Here is a 20,888-nt window from a genome sequence, read left to right on the forward strand (position 1 = left end):
GTAAGGCAGCTTGTTCATTACGGCTAAAACTGTGGGAGGTTGGGAAGCCAACCTGTCTCCCAGATAGTGCGGGAGCCACGCCAACATGTACTTAACCCGTCTGCAAATGCACTCACTTCCCATTGCCGCCTCCGATGCATTATTATGAGTTGTGCATATGGCATAATGCATTGGATTTAAGAGAGTTTGGGACCTGCCTAAGATCTAGAGAAATGCTTGAAATGTATGAAACAGTTGGGTGTCACATATATAAAGGAATATAGAGTACCAGTCAAAAGTTTGGACACCTACTCATTCAAGGGTTTTTCTTTATTTGAACTATTTTCTACATTGTAGAATAATAGTGAAGACATCAAAACTATGAAAAAACATATGGAATCATGTAGTAATGAAAAAAAGTGTTAAACAAATCAAAATACATTTTAGATTTTAGATTCTTCAAAGTAGCCACCCTTTGCCTTAATGACAGCTTTGCACCCTCTTGGCATTTTCTCAACAGCTTCACCTGGAACGCTTTACCAACAGTCTTGAAGGAGTTCCCACATATGCTGAGCACTTGTTGGCTGCTTTTAAAAAATGTTTTCAAATGGGTTGAGGTTGGGTGATTGTGGAGGCCAGGTCATCAAATGAAATCAAATGTATTTATATATCCTTTTGTACATCAGCTGATATCTCAAAGTGCTGTACAGAAACCCAGCCTAAAACACAAAACAGCAAGTAATGCAGGTGTAGAAGCACGTAGGCTAGGAAAAACTCCCTAGAAAGGTCAAACCCTAGGAAGAAACCAAGAGAGGAACCAGGCTATGAGGGGTAGCCAGTCCTCTTCTGGCTGTGCCGGGTGGAGATTATAACAGAACATGGCCAAGATGTTCAAATGTTCACAAATGACCAGCATGGTCAAATAATAATAATCACAGGCAGAACAGTTGAAACTGGAACAGCCGCACGGCCAGATGGACTGGGGACAGCAAGGAGTCATCATGCCAGGTAGTCCTGAGGCATCGTCCTAGGGCTCAGGTACTCTGAGAGAGAGAGAGAGAGAGAAGAAAGAGAGAAAGAGAGAATTAGAGAGAGCATACTTAATATTCACACAGGACACCGGATAAGACAGGAGAAGTACTCCAGATACAACAAACTGACCCTAGCCCCGACACATAAACTACTGCAGCATAAATACTCATCATCAATATAGGTCATCTGATGCAGTACTCCATCAATAATATCATTGGGCAAATAGCCCTTCCACAGCCTGAAGATGTGTTGGGTCATTGTCTTGCTAAAAAACAATGATAGTCCCACTAAGCACACCTAATGGGATGGCGCATTGCGGCAGAATGCTGTGGTAGCCATGCAGGTTAATTGTGCCTTGAATTCTAAATAAATCACCAACAGTGTCACCAGCAATGCACCCCCACACCATCACACCTCCTCCTCTATGCTTCACGGTGGGAACCACACATGCAGAGATCCTCCATTCACCTACTCGGTGTGTCACAAAGACATGGCGGTTGGAACCAATAATCTCACATTTTGACTCATCATACCAAAGGACAGATTTCCACCGGTCTAATGTCCATTGCTCGTGTTTCTTGGCCCAAGCAAGTCTCTTATTATTATTTGTGTCTTTTAGTAGTGGTTTCTTTGGAGCAATTTGACCTGATTCACACAGTCTCCTCTGGACAGTTGATGCTGAGATGTGTCTGTTACTTGAACTCTGTAAAGCATTTATTTGGGCTGCAATTGCTGATGTTGGTAACTACGATGAACTTATCCTCTACAGCAGAGGTAACTCTGGGTCTTCCTTTCCTGTGGCGGTCCTCATGAGAGCCAGTTTCATCATAGCGCTTGATGGTTCTTGAAATTTTCTGTATTGGCTGACCTTTATGTCTTAAAGTAATGATGGACTGTCGTTTCTCTTTGCTTATTTGAGCTGTTCTTCCCATTATATGGACTTGGTCTTTTACCAAATAAGGCTGTCTTCTGTACACCTCCCCTACCTTGTCACAACACAACTGATTGGCTCAAATGCATTAAGAAGGAAATAAATTCTACAAATGAACTATAACAAGGCACACCTGTTAATTTTAACACATTCCAGGTGACTACCTAATGAAGCTGATTGGCTGAATGCCAAGAGTGTGCAAAGCTGTCATCAAGTCGAAGGGTGGCTACTTTGAAGAATCTGAAATATAAAATACATTTGGATTTGTTTAACACATTTTTGATTACTACATGATTACACATGTTATTTCATAGCTTTGTTGTCTTCACTATTATTCTATAATATAGTCAAAATAAAGAAAAACCCTGGAACGAGTAGGTGTGTCCAACCTTTTGACTGATACTGTACATTTCAAATTTGCGACAAATTAGGGAAAAGTACAGAAAATACATGTATAGTTCAAAATAACATTTGTTAGAATTGAATACAGGTCACATTGAGGCAACATGTTTCAAAAACAAAAGAGAAAACCAATGAAGAAACTGTGGGTGGCCCAGCACTACTTCTTGGCAAGCGACCGTGGGTTAGAATGATTAAGCACTCACTGCCTGTGTCACTTTGAAAAATGTTCACTGACCATACTGTTCATATCCAGGCTTGTGGGTTGCTCTGAGGTCAGAATCCTGCAGCCAGACACGCTTATCACAACACCGGATAAGCCTGACTTGAATGACAACTCGTAAATGGTTTTGATCCATGCAAATTGAGAAGTCATCTTTCAGTAGCAAATGGAAACATAATGGAACAGCAACCTCATGTTGAGTATTATAACAAAGGCACATCATAGAGACATTAGCTAATGAAACATAATGCTATTCAGATGTATAGATGTTAAATGCATTGAACAATCTATGCGTATACAGATTCATAAACTGGTAGACTGATTAATAGTTTGTATTAGAAGGCACTCTTCCAGACACAGTGAATGCTGGTTTGTCCCAGTCTGTGTCTGTGTGGGGCTGTTTGCCCCAGTGTCTGTGTCTGTGTGGGGCTGTTTGCCTCTGTGTCTATGTCTGTGTCTGTGTGGGAACACTGTTTGCGCCAGTGTCTGTGTCTGTGTGGGGACACTGTTTGCCCCAGTGTCTGTGTCTGTGTGGGGCTGTTTGCCTCTGTGTCTATGTCTGTGTCTGTGTGGGGCCACTGTTTGCCCCAGTGTCTGTGTCTGTGTGGGACTGTTTGCCTCTATGACTATGAAGGGCCACTGTTTGCCCCAGTGGCTGTGAAGGGGTAATTAGATGTAGTGTTGTTTGAGTCCCTGTTAATCCTGAGCTGATTAGTGGAATTCACTCTTCGTGACTCTGTGTGAGAGAGAGAGAAACAGATATGCAGATAGACATACAGACAGATCCCCGCATCCAGCCTGCTCAAGAGGCCCGCACCCAAAACAACAGCCCCCCCCTCCTCCGGCCAATGAGAGCTCGACCCCGAGGTCACCTGGCTCACCAGACTAATCCTGAATCTGCCTTGTAGATTAGCACTTTCCCACTCGCAGCCACTCCAGCCCAAGTCCGGTAAACCCCAAGGTAAATGTCAAAGCTTCCGGTAAGTGGGAGAGCACAGCATTGTGGAGTGGATTAAGGAGAATGGGATAATATTTGGGAGTGTATCACCGCTGGTGATTAGGCTGAGGCCAACAGTAAAGGCTGTATTTAGCTGTGGTTTTTCACCCAAACCCAATGGCCAAGGCTCTGATCTGTCTGTCATGTCTTTGCTTTGTTGAATACTTGTCATTTTGGATTCATCGTTACTCATGTATTTAGATTGTGGTATAATCAATTGATTCTTATTTACAATTGATTAGCTATATACTGTACAATTGTTTTTATGTATATTTTAAAATAGAAAACCAGGAGAATAAAATCAACCCTCATTCTATCGATATAACATGCATAGAATTTGTGCGGCTCTGAAAAGGACGTCACAGTGTTATGAATACAATGCTTACCTGCAGCGTTAGGTTTCTAAGTTGTAGTAACAGCGTAGCTAGCACTTTTATAGTACAGTCATAACACACTCTTGCTTTTAGAGATGGGTCATAACTGAATACTGCACAGATCTCTGAACCCCTGCTGTAATACAGTGTTGGATAATGGATAGAGAGGACGCCTCTCTACTGTAGATGGCACTGTTAAACTTGACTTGTTCGGACTGGCCTCTGTGACAGAGGAAGTGGAAGAGGGAGTCAGAATCTGGTCCTCATTAGCACATCCAGCCCCAGAAATATAGTTATGCCGACAACAGGTCTATGTCAGTTATGCTAATAACAGGTCTATATTAGTTAGTTATGCTGCCAAACGTTATAGAACTAGGCGGGAGCAAATGGGATAAATCAATCACACAGACCACAGTAGATAGAGGGACTTTGGCAGGGTTTTTTTACATGGGGAGTTTCCTTTCTCTTCCCCCATTTTCCCCAGAAGTGTCAGGGAGTCGTGGAACAGGGGTGGGGTGGGGATTAGGGACAGAGCAAAAGGCAAGCATGTTATTGTAAAGGAGTTCACAGGGGAGTCAAGCAGAGGGCAGTGGGCCGATCACACGCTACGTTGTGATTCATAGAGGAGGCCTGAACATGAATCCTGGACCCCGCTCTACGAGAAAATAACTTTAGTCAGCGTCGAGCTTGAGGTTGATGGGAAGGAAAACTAAGTGGATCACCTCACACACAGTCAAAGACATAACATTTTACCTTAGTGACAAAACTGAGCATAGCATAGGTGATGACGAGACAATTGTGTTGTCCATGCGTAGCCGAAAAAGACCATTACCATTATTATAGCACTGATAACAGTGCACACTACACACAATTAGCACAACCCTACACCAAAGGAGCACAACACTTCAGATCATTTGCAAAATGGAACACTTTTGTCAACTACACACGACTTCATAAAAATAATATTTTGTTACCATACGAAACACACATATTTCATATGACTTCAATCTTTTTGAACCAGTTACACACTGCTGTTGCTAACCTAAAACACTTTCAGCAAGTCTAAGTGTCAGTGATTAGAGCGCTGTAAATGAAGTACACAGAGAAAGTGCAACTATACACACACACACCACAAGACCAATGCTGCAGACTGAGGAAAATACAATTTATTTCTCTCCATATACACAAATCAGTCAACATGGAGAATCACAACAAAACATGTCCCAGCTTTCATGCTACTACAGTCGTGTGCATAACACTGTTAGCTCAGCAAACAGACAAACGTAAAATACTGTATCCAGTACAGGTTACAATTACAGTAAATAACAACAAATAATCTGAAAAAATCTGACAATATTGTGCAGAAAATACTACAGTAAACATACTATACATTATCTCTTTGCCTAGCTGGATCTGGCCAGAAAATTTCATCAACATCACAAGCAATATCGTCATTAGCAAGACAACGCGAGAAGAACCGTCTTGAATGTCGAATCCATCCTTGCACAGCTGCGGCGTCGACTTGGTCACCGGCGTCCTTCCTGGCCTGAATGAGGGGTACCTGAGCCTGGGGCTGGAGATCGTAAACCCTCCTGGCCTGAATGAGGGGTACCTGAGCCTGGGGCTGGAGATCGTAAACCTTCCTCCGCCATGCAGAGAACAACTCTTCGATAGGGTTTAGAAACAGAGAGTATGGTGGAAGGTATAGTACTGTCATCTGTGGATGCTGTTGAAACCAGTTCTGGACCAAAGCAGAGCGGTGGAATGACACATTGTCCCAGATGACCGTGTATTGCATCTGGTGCATTTCAATACCTGCTGTGACGATGTGGTGCAATCGGTCCAAAAGTGTGAGAATGTGAGGTGTGTTGTAAAGGCCCATTTTGGCATGACGGAGGACAACCCCATGCTGTGAAATGGCAGTGCAAAGGGTGATGTTACCCCAGGTTGCCCTGGGACATTGATTATAGCCCTGTGGCCAATGATATTTCTGCCTCTCCTTGCTTTTGTGAGGTTGAACCCTGCCTCATCAATATACATGAATTCATGCAGGATTTCCTCAGCATCCATCTGCAAAACTCCCTGAAATACAGAGAAAGACAAGATTGTGTAGTTCAGGATAGAACTAGTATACAGTCAATGTAAAAAAGTAATGTGTGCAGTATGCAACATCACAGTGCCAAAGTGAACAATACAAACCTCCGGATACTCAAGCCGCAGCCGTTTGACCCTCTCTGAATTCCGCTCAAAAGGCACTCGATAAAGTTGTTTCATTTGAACCTGATGTCTTTTCAGGATGCGTGCCATTGTTGACTGAGAGACCTGATGGACATTATTGAAAATGGCATGGTCACCGATAATGTTGTTCCCAAGAAAGCTAAGGTAACTGAGCTAAACGACTACCGCCCCGTAGCACTCACTTCCGTCATCATGAAGTGCTTTGAGAGACTAGTCAAGGACCATATCACCTCCACCCTACCTGACACCCTAGACCCTCTTCAATTTGCTTACCGCGCAAATAGGTCCACAGACGATGCAATCTCAACCACACTGCACACTGCCCTAACCCACCTGGACAAGAGGAATACCTATGTGAGAATGCTGTTCATCGACTACAGCTCGGCATTCAACACCATAGTACCCTCCAAGCTCGTCATCAAGCTCGAGACCCTGGGTCTCGACCCTGCCCTGTGCAACTGGGTACTGGACTTCCTGACGGGCCGCCCCCAGGTGGTGAGGGTAGGCAACAACATCTCCTCCCCGCTGATCCTCAACACGGGGGCCCCACAAGGGTGCGTTCTGAGCCCTCTCCTGTACTCCCTGTTCACCCACGACTGCGTGGCCACGCACGCCTCCAACTCAATCATCAAGTTTGCGGACGACACAACAGTGGTAGGCTTGATTACCAACAACGACGAGACGGCCTACAGGGAGGAAGTGAGGGCCCTCGGAGTGTGGTGTCAGGAAAATAACCTCACACTCAACGTCAACAAAACTAAGGAGATGATTGTGGACTTCAGGAAACAGCAGAGGGAACACCCCCCTATCCACATCGATGGAACAGTAGTGGAGAGGGTAGCTAGTTTTAAGTTCCTCGGCATACACATCACAGACAAACTGAATTGGTCCACTCACACTGACAGCGTCGGTAAGAAGGCGCAGCAGCGCCTATTCAACCTCAGGAGGCTGAAGAAATTCGGCTTGTCACCAAAAGCACTCACAAACTTCTACAGATGCACAATCGAGAGCATCCTGGCGGGCTGTATCACCGCCTGGTACGGCAACTGCTCTGCCCTCAACCGTAAGGCTCTCCAGAGGGTAGTGAGGACTGCACAACGCATCACCGGGGGCAAACTACCTGCCCTCCAGGACACCTACACCACCCGTTGTTACAGGAAGGCCATAAAGATCATCAAGGACATCAACCACCCGAACCACTGCCTGTTCACCCCGCTATCATCCAGAAGGCGAGGTCAGTACAGGTGCATCAAAGCTGGGACCGAGAGACTGAAAAACAGCTTCTATCTCAAGGCCATCAGACTGTTAAACAGCCACCACTAACATTGAGTGGCTGCTGCCAACACACTGTCATTGACACTGACCCAACTCCAGCCATTTTAATAATAGGAATTGATGGGAAATGATGTAAATATATCACTAGCCACTTTAAACAATGCTACCTTATATAATCTCAAGTCAGATCTCAAGTCAGAATACCTACCACCCATTATGCACATACGGGTATTTGATAGTACCATTTAAAAAATGTTTTGCATGTCCTTGTAATTTACAGTATGTACACAAAGGTAGTGTACTCCCCTAAAGCAAACATTGCTCGCATGCTTTCAAGTAACATCGGTGGCTGCCTGATCCTGTTCATCTTACAGGTATGGACTTGTTGAGTAGTTTCCCCAATCCTCTGAAAGTCTTACTTCTGACCAGTCTGGTAACTGGCTACCAAAAGCTTGTTTGTTAATTACAGCAGTGTTTCTATTTTGTACACATACTGGATCTCATTATACTATACAAATTAGACAGAGCGATGTAATGGCTGCATGCTATTAAATAAGTTAGCCCTACACCAGGCAGATACAGAATACTAACCAACGAGCTCACGGTCACATGTACAAAAAATATCTAGTTAACAGAAGAAAGGAAGACAAAATAAGGACAAAAGAAGGACAGAAGAAAAAGGAAAAGAAAGAGGACAACAAAGTGAAACATTGCAACTTAGTTAGATTACTTGTCTACACTGCTATCTGCCCAGCAGCTACTGCTAGCAAACGTGTCTACCGAACTAGCAGCACTGTAGAAACTATTACACTCAACTGAACGACTTGATTAGTGTCTGTTACTAGCTACATAGTTGTCTTTGCTGTCTTCGTATCAAGATAATGGTTCAATACACTTTGCATTAACATCTGCTAACCATGTATGTGACAAATAAAATTTGATGTAGTTTAGAGCGTATAGTCTTAGAGTGATTATCTTAATTTAAAACCAGGTTAGCTAGCCAGCTATTTGTTCCTTAACGTGGGAGACACTGCTAGCTAGCCAACAGCTAATCCAACGTCTACTGAATAGAACTTCCGCACTCAACAACCCGGTATCACATTCAGACAATAAGCTCCACAGGTAGTATCACATTTTTCATTTCATTTCATTACAGCACAACGGTTTGATTTGTTTGATCGTAGCTAGCTACATCCAGCTAGCTACATAGCCGTCTGTGTATCAAAGATAATTGTGTAGTCTAGAATGTCGATTTTCTAAGTTAGCTAGCCAGCTATTGTCGTTCTTTTAACGCAACGTAACGTAATCAACACTGCTAGCTAGCCAGCTTCTCCTCCTCTGAATAGCAGCACTGTAGAAACTACTACACTCAACGGAACGACTTGATTAGTGTAGTGTCAACAACCAGCCACTGTCAGCTAGCCTACAAAGTCAACAACGCAGCCACTGCCAGCTAGCCTACTTCAGCAGTACTGTATCATTTTTAATAATTTTAGTCAATAAGATTCTTGCTACGTAATTTGACTTAGTCTGAACATTGAGACGTCATAGTCCACTTGTCATTCAATCTCCTTGCATTAGCGTAGCCTCTTCTGTAGCCTGTCAACTATGTGTCTGTCTATCCCTGTTCTCTCCTCTCTGCACAGACCATACAAACGCTCCACACCGCGTGGCCGCTGCCACCCTAATCTGGTGGTCCCAGCGCGCACGACCCACGTGGAGTTCCAGGTCTCCGGTAGCCTCTGGAACTGCCGATCTGCAGCCAACAAGGCAGAGTTCATCTCAGCCTATGCCTCCCTCCAGTCCCTCGACTTCTTGGCACTGACAGAAACATGGATCACCACAGATAACACTGCTAACTCCTACTGCTCTCTCTTTGTCCGCCCATACAAACGTGTTGATGACTTCACACCCTGGGAGAGCTTCTGGTCAGCGGGGTGGTGGCATAGGGATCCTTATCTCTCCCATGTGGTCATTCTCTCTTTCTCCCCTTACCCATCTGTCTATCGCCTCCTTTGAATTTCATGCTGTCACAGTTACCAGCCCTTTCAAGCTTAACATCCTTATCATTTATCGCCCTCCAGGTCCCCTCGGAGAGTTCATCAATGAGCTTGATGCCTTGATAAGCTCCTTTCCTGAGGAAAAACTGGCTCACCTCTCACAGTTCTGGGCGACTTTAACCTCCCCACGTCTACCTTTGACTCATTCCTCTCTGCCTCCTTCTTTCCACTCCTCTCCTCTTTTGACCTCACCCTCTCACCTTCCCCCCTACTCACAAGGCAGGCAATACGCTCAACCTCATCTTTACTAGATGCTGTTCTTCCACTAACCTCATTGCAACTCCCCTCCAAGTCTCCGACCACTACCTTGTATCCTTTTCCCTCTCGCTCTCATCCAACACTTCCCACACTGCCCCTACTGGATGGTATCGCGCCGTCCCAACCTTCGCTCTCTCTCCCCACAATGTACATCTCTCCTCTTCCATCCTATCATCTCTTCCCTCTGCTCAAACCTTCTCCAACCTATCTCCTGATTCTGCCTCCTCAACCCTCCTCTCCTCTCTTTCTGCATCCTTTGACTCTCTATGTCCCCTATCTTCCAGGCTGAATTCGGTCCTCCCCTCCCGCTCCAAAAATGTTGACGACTCAATGCGAGCTCACAGAACAGGGCTCCGGAAGGCCGAGCGGAAATGGAGGAAAACTCGCCTCCCTGCGGACCTGGCATCCTTTCACTCCCTCCTCTCTTTTTCCTCCTCTGTCTCTGCTGCTAAAGCCACTTTCTACCACTCTAAATTCCAAGCATCTGCCTCTAACCCTAGGAAATGCTCTTTGCCAAATTCTCCTCCTCCTGAATCCTCCTCCCCTCCCCCCTCCTCCCACTCTGCAGATGACTTGTGTTTTTCAACCATTTTGAAAAGAAGATCGACGACATCCGATCCTCGTTTGCTAAGTCAAACAACACCGCTGGTTCTGCTCACACTGCCCTACCCTGTGCTCTGACCTCTTTCTCCCCTCTCTCTCAGATGAAATCTCAGCAGTCTTGTGAAACACACTCCTAACAACCTGCCCAGCCCATCGGGACCCTATCCCCTCCTCTCTTCTCCAGACCATTTCCGGAGACCTTCTCCCTTACCTCACCTCCTGTCATCAACTTATCCCTGACCAAAGAGCTAAAGTCCCTTCCGTCTTCAAGCAGAGGTCAAGAGTTGCACCCCTTCTGAAAAAACCTACACTCGATCCCTCCGATGTCAACAACTACAGACCAGTATCCCTTCTTTCTTTTCTCTCCAAAACTCTTGAACAGCCGTCCTTGGTCAGCTCTCCCCTATCTCTCTCAGAATGACCTTCTTGATCCAAATCAGTCAGGTTTCAAGACTAGTCATTCAACTGAGACTGCTCTTCTCTGTATCATCGGAGGCGCTCCGCACCGCTAAAGCTAACTCTCTCTCCTCTGCTCTCATCCTTCTAGACCTTTTATTTTAACGGCTGCCTTTCGATACTGTGAACCGTCAGGAAACATCAGATCCTCCTCTCCACCCTCTCCTGAGTTGGGCATCTCCGGCGCGCCCACGCTGTAGATTGAGTCCAATACCTGACAGGTCGCTCCTACCAGGTGGCGTGGCGAAAATCTGTCTCCTCACCACGCTGTCCACCACTGGTGTCCCCAGGGCTCTGTTCTAGGCCCTCTCCTATTCTCGCTATACACCAAGTCACTTGGCTCTGTCATAACCTCACATGGTCTCTCCTATCATTGCTATGCAGACCTCACACAATTAATCTTCTCTTTCCCCCTTCTGATGACCAGGTGGCTGACCGCATCTCTGCATGTCTGGCAGACATATCAGTGTGGATGACGGATCACCACCTCAAGCTGAACTTCTGTCAAGACGGAGCTGCTCTTCCTCCCGGGGAAGGACTGCCCGTTCCATGATCTCGCCATCACGGTTGACAACTCCATTGTGTCCTCCTCCCAGAGCGCTAAGAACCTTGGCGTGATCCTGGACAACAAACTGTCGTTCTCAACTAACATCAAGGCGGTGGCCCGTTCCTGTAGGTTCATGCTCTACAACATCCGCTGAGTCACGACCCTGCCTCACACAGGAAGCGGCGCAGGTCCTAATCCAGGCACTTGTCATCTCCCTCTGGATTACTGCACTTGCTGTTGGCTGGGCTCCCCCACCCCTGCCTGTGCCATTAAACCCCTACAACTCATCCAGAACCCCTCTCCTTCTGCAGCCTCGTCTAGTGTTCAACCTTCCCAAGTTCTCTCACGTCACCCCGCTCCTCCCTCTCTCCACTGGCTTCCAGTTGAAGCTCGCATCCGCTACAAGACCATGGTGCTTGTCCTACGGAGCTGTGAGGGGAACGGCACCTCAGTACCTCCAGGCTCTGATCAGGCCCTACACCCAAATAAGGGCACTGCGTTCATCCACCTCTGGCCTGCTCGCCTCCCTACCACTGAGGAAGACACAGTTCCCGCTCAGCTCAGTCAAAACTGTTCGCTGCTCTGGCTCCCCAATGGTGGAACAAACTCCCTCACGACGCCAGGACAGCGGAGTCAATCACCACCTTCCGGAGACACCTGAAACCCCACCTCTTTAAGGAATACCTAGATAGGATAAAGTAATCCTTCTCAGGAAAATATTTAGATGCACTATTGATAAAGTGGTTGTTCCACTGGATGTCAAAGGAATTAGCAACAATTTGTAAGTACTCTGGATAAGATCGTCTTTGCTAAATGACTTAAATGTAAATGTAATAATGTTACTTACCCTACATTATTCATCTCATATGCATATGTATATACTGCCCCTCTACATCATCGACTGCATCCTTATGTAACACATGTATCACTAGCCACTTTAACTATGCCACTTTGTTTACTTTGTCTACACACTCATCTCATATGTATATACTGTACTCGATACCATCTACTGTATGCTGCTCTGTACCATCACTCATTCATATATCCTTATGTACATGTTCCTTATCCCCTTACACTGTGTATAAGACAGTTTTGGAATTGTTAGTTAGATTACTTGTTGGTTATCACTGCATTGTCGGAACTAGAAGCACAAGCATTTCACTACACTTGCATTAACATCTGCTAACCATGTGTATGTGACAAATAAAATTTGATTTGATTTGATTTGATTTGTTGGCTTGTAGTTCTCTGAGCCTGAAAGCATTATTGGCCAAAACCATGTTTATTATCTCTCTCTCTTGTTCTTGTGTGAATATGGGCCCCCTTCCTCCTTGTCGTTCCCGACCCTCAATCCTATGTAGGGAATAATACATGTAACTTACTGTACAATGTCACAGGACGGGGTATCACAAGTGCAGACAATAAGCTGCTGATTACTGTAACTGTAGACAGATCTTTTACCTGTTTTCCTGTCTAAAAGTCCTTATGACAGATGTCACTGTATATCTGCTAAGATTTGGCTGAACTCTCAGTCCAGCCTCCCTCAGCGTCAATCCGTGGTTCACAAAATGGTCCACTAGTGTTGCATGAATGTCATTTGATAAGTTTGGTCCTCTTCTTTGTGCACGTTCTCTTCCTGCTTCAGGTCTTCCTCGACCTCTGGCTCGGCCTCTTCCTCTACCTCCTTCTCCTCCTCTGTGTAATCCTCCTCTCACCCTCACTCTTCTTCTGACACCTTCCATTTTGGTTGAAGGCAGGTGAACCTACCTGCTGCATTTTTATAGTGCTTAAACCTGATTGGTGCGTCTACAATTTAGCAATCATATGTTTGTGCACCTGATGGCTGTGTTTAACAGATTTGCTCATAGGTGTGGTAATTTGACAGTTAGTGCTTTGGAATTGCAAGGAAGTGACATCATGATATACTTCTGTGTCTGATGTATACAAGTGTGTTTAGTGTTTTGCAAATCACTGTGTGTAATGTTTTGCAAATAGTGTGAAGATGACAATGTGCTTACAGTTGTGCAAATCTAGCCTTGTGTTTTGCTCCTTGAGTGTAAGGTTTTGCTAATTGTCGGAAAAGTTACATTTTAGTGTGTAAGCAATCGTAAAAAAACCTGTAAAACAATTACCTCTTAATTGCTTCATAGTTATCATACGTTATGAGTATTTACTGTAGCCCCACCTGTACCCATAGAAACCCCACCTACCCATTAAGACTGACTGATGAACCAGGCATTCTTGGGTCAGGGTCTGAGCAGACTGGTCCCTGTCTCGTGTCGGGACGTAGGTGAACCTTACTGAACCTTTTGTAATGTTGCATACAAACGGTGGTGATGACTTCATACTCTGCTGGGATATTGCTTTGTCTCCTAGAAGGGCCGGGCCTTCGTGAATGACTCTGGGCTGGTAGTCGTCACCGCATTCTTCTCCATGTACTGAGGGCCAATGAGACAACTGTCCACCCCACCCTAATAAAACACAGATGGTGAGAGAGAGATGGGAAGGGAGGTAAGAAAGGAAGGAGAGAGAGAGAGAGAGAGAGAGAGAGAGAGAGGGGAAGAAATTAAACATCACACTGGGCAAAAACTGGTTGAATCAACGTCGTTTCCACGTCATTTCAACAACAAAAAATTATATGTAATGACGTTGAATCAATGTGAAAAACTGATTGGATTTGCAAAAAGTCAACTTAAGGGAAAATCCTATTTCTTTCACACAACTTTTAACATAAATCCAATGACATGGTGACATTTGTTGTAGATGTCACGTTAGTATTCAAGTTAGTCAACCAAATGTAAATCTAAACTAGATGTTGAACTGACGTCTGTGCCCAGTGGGATAGTCATTAGAGTGACTTCATAATAAAGTGATGACTATCTGGCTCCATTTTCATGACTGGATTACGCAATTAAGTATTGATGTCAATGTTTGATTAAAATATTGGAAAATGAAATAAGAGCACACAAGCCAGCAGCAATGGTTGAAATCTTTCATACTAAAACACAATGTACATCCTGCTCTTAAAATAATTCACTATCCAATTAGGTTTCAAGACATAGCAAATCAAATGACTATTTCATGAAACATGATTAAGTTAACTTTGATGCTCATTAGCTATTTCCCTTGAACTCAATTGTAATATTGTCTGACCCGCATTTACTTTGGTCTGAATTACTAATCAAGTCCACACATCCTGTGTTTGACAAAAATGTTACCTATTCTCTAACAATTTTCTCTCAGAACTCATGAGGTTTCGTCAAGAAAGAAGAACTAAAACACCAAGAGAGTGAAGGGGAAAAGCACAGATGAGTCAGAAAAAGTCATTTTGTCTTTCTTTTTCTTCTTCTCTCCGATAACATCCATATGAGTTTGACCAATCCCTGCCCTGGGCATGCATCTGTTGTCTTCCCAGGGAAATGAGGACTGTAACTCAAAGTGTTTAAAGGACTGGGAAGGAGTGAGCATCCGTTGGGAGTAAAAGACAACGTGTTGCCCACTCTGGGGACAAGACGTTGTGTTTTTCCAGCAAACCGTAATCCTGAGTGGGAGAATAACATTGGGGGAACATAAGCTAACCTTAGCAGCAGACAGACAGCTTAGGCATAGGAAGGGACACCTATGAGCCTGGACCAGCAGAGTATGTACACAGCAATTATATCTCTCAGCACGCAGCAGTCTACATAGCTAAAACACACTCCTAGGGTCACAGCCCATAGGGACAAGGTTTTCCCATTAAAACATCATCAGACACCGCCGTTTATTTAAGGAGACATATGATTTTTGCCGCTACTGTTGACTCTTCCTGTCACTGGAGAGCAAAGATAATCATTTGGAACCAAAGAGAAAAATAAAGCAATAATCTCTGAAGAGACGAATTATCAGCACAGGTCAAGAGTTGTGTGTATGTACATACCTTTATTTGATGCCGAGGGAATTGGGATGTGAAACGAACGGGTCCATGTTCAGTTCACTCTTGGCCCTTTTGAATGGAACTGAATTCATACTCAATTCACACAGCAAAAGTTGCTACTTTTTTTCCCAAAGTACCTTCATGAACAAACATGATATCCTTGTTCAAATGAAAAAGATGATTCATAGAATAAATAATCAACTTTTTCTAATCAAGACATGTTGCTATGGTTGACATCTTAGACAAATAATTGTAAAAAATATTCAGAACTGTCCCTTAGCCTTAGCCTTAACCCAACCCCATTTTATTTTAACGAGTGGCTCATTTCAGAACCGTTTCTACGGAAACCGTCAGGAAACATGCTCATTTGTTTCTCACACCTATTCTCTGATAAATAAATCAACAGGAATGCCAAGCCCTGTAGAAGGAGTCCAATGTGTACTGCATGACCTCCTCATATAGCTGAGCATCCCCAAACACCCCCTCCTCCTCCCACCTCTGTCCCAACCATCCCTCTCCTTCTCCTCACCCCTCACTCTGTCACCCCTCTCCTTCTCCTCACCCATCACTCTGTCACCCCTCTCCTTCTCCTCACCCCTCTCCTTCTCCTCACCCCTCTACTTCTCCTCACCCCTCTACTTCTCCTCACTCCTCTTTCTGTCACCCCTCTCCTTCTCCTCACCCCTCTCCCTGCACCCCTCTCCTTCTCCTCACTCCTCTCTCTGTCACCCCTCTCCTTCTCCTCACCCTTCTCTCTGTCACCCCTCTCCTTCTCCTCACTCCTCTTTCTGTCACCCCTCTCCTTCTCCTCACCCCTCTCCTTCTCCTCACCCCTCTCCTTCTCCTCACCCATCTCTCTGTCACCCCTCTCCTTCTCCTCACTCCTCTCTCTGTCACCCCTCTCCTTCTCCTCACTCCTCTCTCTGTCACCCCTCTCCTTCTCCTCACCCCTCTCTCTGTTACCCCTCTCCTTCTCCCCACCCCTCTCTCTGTCACTCCTCTCCTTCTCCTCACTCCTCTCTCTGTCACCCCTCTCCTTCTGCTCACCACTCTCTCTGTCACCCCTCTCCTTCTCCTTACCCCTCTCTCTGTCACCCCTCTCCTTCTCCTCACCCCTCTCTCTGTCACCCCTCTCCTTCTCCTCACTCCTCTCTCTGTCACCCCTTCTCCTAGCATGCCGCCCATTCTGTGGGCAGATAGCACATTTGTTCTCAATGGGGGCTGCCTGTTCATTGGTGAGTGTGCGTTGAATGAAAAGCAGGTCCTCCTATATTCCTGGAAGGCCAAGACATGGCAGAGTACAGACATCAAGACCCAAGGAGTCTGAGAGAACTGGAGTGACTCAAGTGGCATAATATGCAGCTGGAGTGGGTTGATTATTGTAGTTTTCACGAAATCGGGGATGTATCCAATCCAGCATCCTCCAGGAACATTCCGGACACATTCCCCCTTGTAATTAGGCCCCTTCCCATCCATGAAGGAAAATCCAGGAAAGACATTGATGACTACTGATAAAGTTTTCATCCACAAATAAAGGAATTAGGAACATTTTGAGTACATCGATAATATCCTTATTTGCATAACAATATTTACTTGCAAAAAAGCAAGGCATATATTATGCAAAGTGTAGCCCCTGTGGCTGTCTCACCATTGGTCAAAAGACCCCTATCCATCTACCCTAGACACCCTGCCCCTCCCCCTACACGCCATCAGTCAGGTGTGTGTCTCACCGTGGCAATTTGTTAACCTCTAACCAGTGAACCCTGCTGACCTCTGGAGCCCTCTATGGAGCACCATATGATTGGACACAGGAGGAGGGCAGCAGAACAACCACTGCAGACACAGGCGCATGTGCGCACACACACACACACACACACACACACACACACACACACACACACACACACACACACACACACACACACACACACACACACACACACACACACACACACACACACACACACACACACACACACACACACACACACACACACACACACACACACACTCATCATTCAAAGCATGCTTGGAGGAGGAAATAAAGTTGCAGAAGTAGAATCCTTTTGAGACTTCCATTATTTCCCCTTGCCATGAGAAGTATTTATCTGCATACCTAAATCATGTTTATGCATAATCATTTAGGTTGACAGTATAATATACAGTATCTCGTTCACTCTTACATGGATCTTCAAATCCCTTGACTGTCTGTCAGCTGTCTTTATGAAGTTGGATCTGATTAGCATGTTTGACATGATGAAGCCAAAGGCAAGGTAAAACTGTCTTCAGAATGGCTTTGCTATGCAATATATTGCTTTTGAAGTGAAGTAGTGCAACTGAGCAGTGTGTTTCTTCATTGGCTTTATTAATGTTAATATTGTTTGTGTATACTGAACTACATTTGTTTAAATAAAATAAACCTAAACCTAGATTCCAAAAAAGCAGAGCTATTACCATTGGTTTTCACTCTTCTATGACTTGGCCAATGGAAATGGGTGCATTAGATGGTAGTTCATTCCTTTAATGGTTTATTATTCCGAGCACAAAACTGTCTCATTGCTAAGTCTGAGAGCAAATCTTCTATGGCAATGCATATTCATATGTTTAACATACAGACATGCATTCTTAATGATCCAGAATTGGATAGAATGCAATCAACTCATTAAAACTGTGTGCCATGCCTGTCTCCACCAGACACCACCATGAGACTTTTAATGAAGCACATTCAATTACTCCACAAAGAAGGATTAAATGTGTGAGTGGAAGTGAGAGATGCAATAGTATTTCTGAATGTATTAGTTATTAGTTCACTGTGTAATTTTCCAACATGTTGGAGAAAAACTTTTTTTGGTGTGTGTCTTTTTTGGGCCCATGAGGCACAGGGGAAAGCTGTGCTAGTCTTTTCAACTAGAAAGGCACATAAGATTGATTTAATACTGCACAGTACCATCGACTGTCTCTAAGTATACACAGCCTTTGTCACAATTTACAATACATCTTCCTCCAGGGAGAGTGAGAGAGAGAGAGAGAGAGAGAGAGAGAGAGTGAGAGAGAGAGAGAGGGAGTGTGTGAGCTCGAAAGAGAGAGAGAGAGGTAGACTTACAGCTACATTATTTTTTGGGGACCTTTATTTCACTAGGCAAGTCAGTTAAGAACAAATTCTTATTTTCAATGACGGCCTAGGAACAGTGGGTTAACTGCCTTGTTCGGGGGCAGAACGACAGATTTTGACCTTAAATGACACCACATTTGTGGCATTGTGCATTTGCATTCTTCTATCGTTTTAACATAACACTTGAATCGAAATGGAAACGCTCATAAAAGTGTATCTTAATTGACCCAGCTTTGTGCCATCTAGTTTATACAGACAGGCACACTTTGACCTTATACAAAGTACCCAAGTACACACCATCTGCTCTAAAGCATAATAGAAGCCAAATTAAACTTGAGGAGGGAGAGAGGATGAAACTCAGCAGAGCCCCACACAGAAGTTATGAGCTGCTAGAAGTTAGAGAGATTTACAACAGTCCAAAACATAGCAAAGTGCTAGACGCAATTAATGGACTGTATCATAAACATCTGGATACATTTACTGTCCGAGCTAGCTTTATAAAAGCCACTTAAGCCATTTTTAGTGCTGCACTAAAAGCTCCTTTTAAGATGATAACGTATACCAAAATCAGTCAAAATTATACACTGACGAACTCCAGTCCCTGCAGGCCGTCAAAACTGTGAGTCGTTTCCAAGCTAGGTACGTCATTTCATCAGAAACAGGACAGGAGCTCGACGCTGGATAAAAAGACGTGAGGGATTTCTTTCTCGAAGTGTGCTTTTTCAAGCCTTAACGTTACCCTCTTTTTTTAATATCCATGAGATTCCTGTCACTTGGGTTGAATAAATAACACTAACCAGCCTTGAAAACCAGGTTAGGGGCAGAAGACACATGTCTAAATAAAGGCCGGGCAGCGTTCAAGAGCAGGACATGGGGGTAATGGTTGAGTGGTCGTTTAGAAATTATTAATGATTTTTCCCTCCCTGTAATTTTGGACGGGGCGTTAGACGAAGGGGTCCCTTCTCTCCTGTTTGCGTGGCAGCAGCGCTAGCTCCTCAAACAGACTGCAATTTATTCCTCTGCAGTTTGTCCATCAAGGCTCGCTCTGACAACATAATCCCGAGCTAATCTGCCGTGTTCAGGTTTTCTTATTGGCTCTCATGCAAAGCGCTCCGCCAAATCCCGCTACCTGTCAGTTGGGCCTCACGCGGGGAGCCCAGACGAGCTGCCAGGCAGACCCATTGCAGTGGCTCCTGTGGTGGGGAAGAGAGGGAGCGAGAGAGGGAGGAAGGCATGGTGCCTGGGTAGACTTAACCCCTATCTCCCTCTCTGTAATCCACTGTAAACAGCCAGAGCCTTAGCAGGGCTAACTGCCCTAATCAAGCTCAGAGAGCACCCAATCGCTATCATACACAGCACCTTAAGAACTAAAGATTTAAGCATCTGTCCCAGTGTGTGCGTGTGTGGGGTAGCTGGAAGGGAGGGGGAGAGGGCCACATTGACAGGTCCTAATCCCCAAGGAGAGCCAGAGGTGGCAGGGGAAAGCAGAGTTGGGTGTCCATACACCTGCCTACTGCTGCTGGAACAGCTAGCGCAGGTACTTCTTGAGTGATTTTAAGTGCTTAAGTATTACTAATGGGGGAAAATGACAACATTTCACTTTAATGTGATTTACCTACTTAATAAAAACATATTTACTGACAATTTAATATAATGAATTACCCCAACATCTGAGATATTGCCCACATAATATTTTCTATGTTCAAAATATTTCATATAATTTCAATTTTACAATGATATCAAGCCAAAGAAATAAGAAATGCATGAAATGACTCACTCATTGTCCAGATGCATCGATTAAGATGGAGGTAGGCCCCTCGACAGTAGGCAGAAAATTCCAACAAAGCACAGTACATCCCAACTGAGAAACCAGCAGTCAATAGTCTATCCATGCCTCTGAGATCTAGCTAGCTCTATTTAAATTTCCCCTCACATCCTCCGAGACTCACTGACAGTGACCCAAAATCCACAGGAAGAACATAAAAGGCCTGACCACAGCCAAAAGCAGAGGAACTAGAACTGAGCCAACCCCCCAACTCTAAAAAACTTTGAGAAACTTCTGAGTGGCTGTGTCATGACACAAACAATAAAACTAATCTCCTGGGTTTGTATTTTTCCCCCTTCCTTTTCACCCTTCCAAGTAGTTAGGTTAGGTAGGGTGTTGGGTGGGTAGGGGGAGGGATTGCAGGATAAAAGACCAACACAGTCCAACACACAGTCCCTTTTACAGATGAAGTTGAGACAAATGCATTTATTTTGGAGTGAAGGGGTTGGTTGATCACTAGATCGCAAGGAAGCAATTGGAGGCAGTGTTTTGATGAGTTCTCATCAATGGATGTCAGAGTGTAAGGTTGAGTGGACAACATCAGTTCAATACATCAGCTTCCCTGTGAAATATAGTCATCCCACAGTCATTAACAAGTGTCAAGACTAGTTAGTACAGATAGTGTTCTCAACATGGCATGTTATGGTATTCTGAATGAGCTTCTCA

The 20,888-nt window shown here is 44.7% G+C and overlaps 1 long non-coding RNA gene across 1 annotated transcript; it reads right to left on the reverse strand.

Moving 5' to 3' along the window:
• Positions 1–971: 971 nt before the first annotated feature.
• LOC123992604 lies at positions 972–20,352 on the reverse strand. The gene is made up of 3 exons (XR_006831281.1): positions 20,175–20,352; positions 13,583–13,843; positions 972–1,022 (listed from the first exon to the last, which is right to left on the reverse strand). It is a non-coding gene; the product is annotated as an uncharacterized LOC123992604 (long non-coding RNA).
• Positions 20,353–20,888: the final 536 nt, after the last annotated feature.

Source organism: Oncorhynchus gorbuscha, linkage group LG13 (assembly GCF_021184085.1).
Source record: "Oncorhynchus gorbuscha isolate QuinsamMale2020 ecotype Even-year linkage group LG13, OgorEven_v1.0, whole genome shotgun sequence".
NCBI classification, from domain to species: Eukaryota; Metazoa; Chordata; class Actinopteri; order Salmoniformes; family Salmonidae; genus Oncorhynchus; species Oncorhynchus gorbuscha.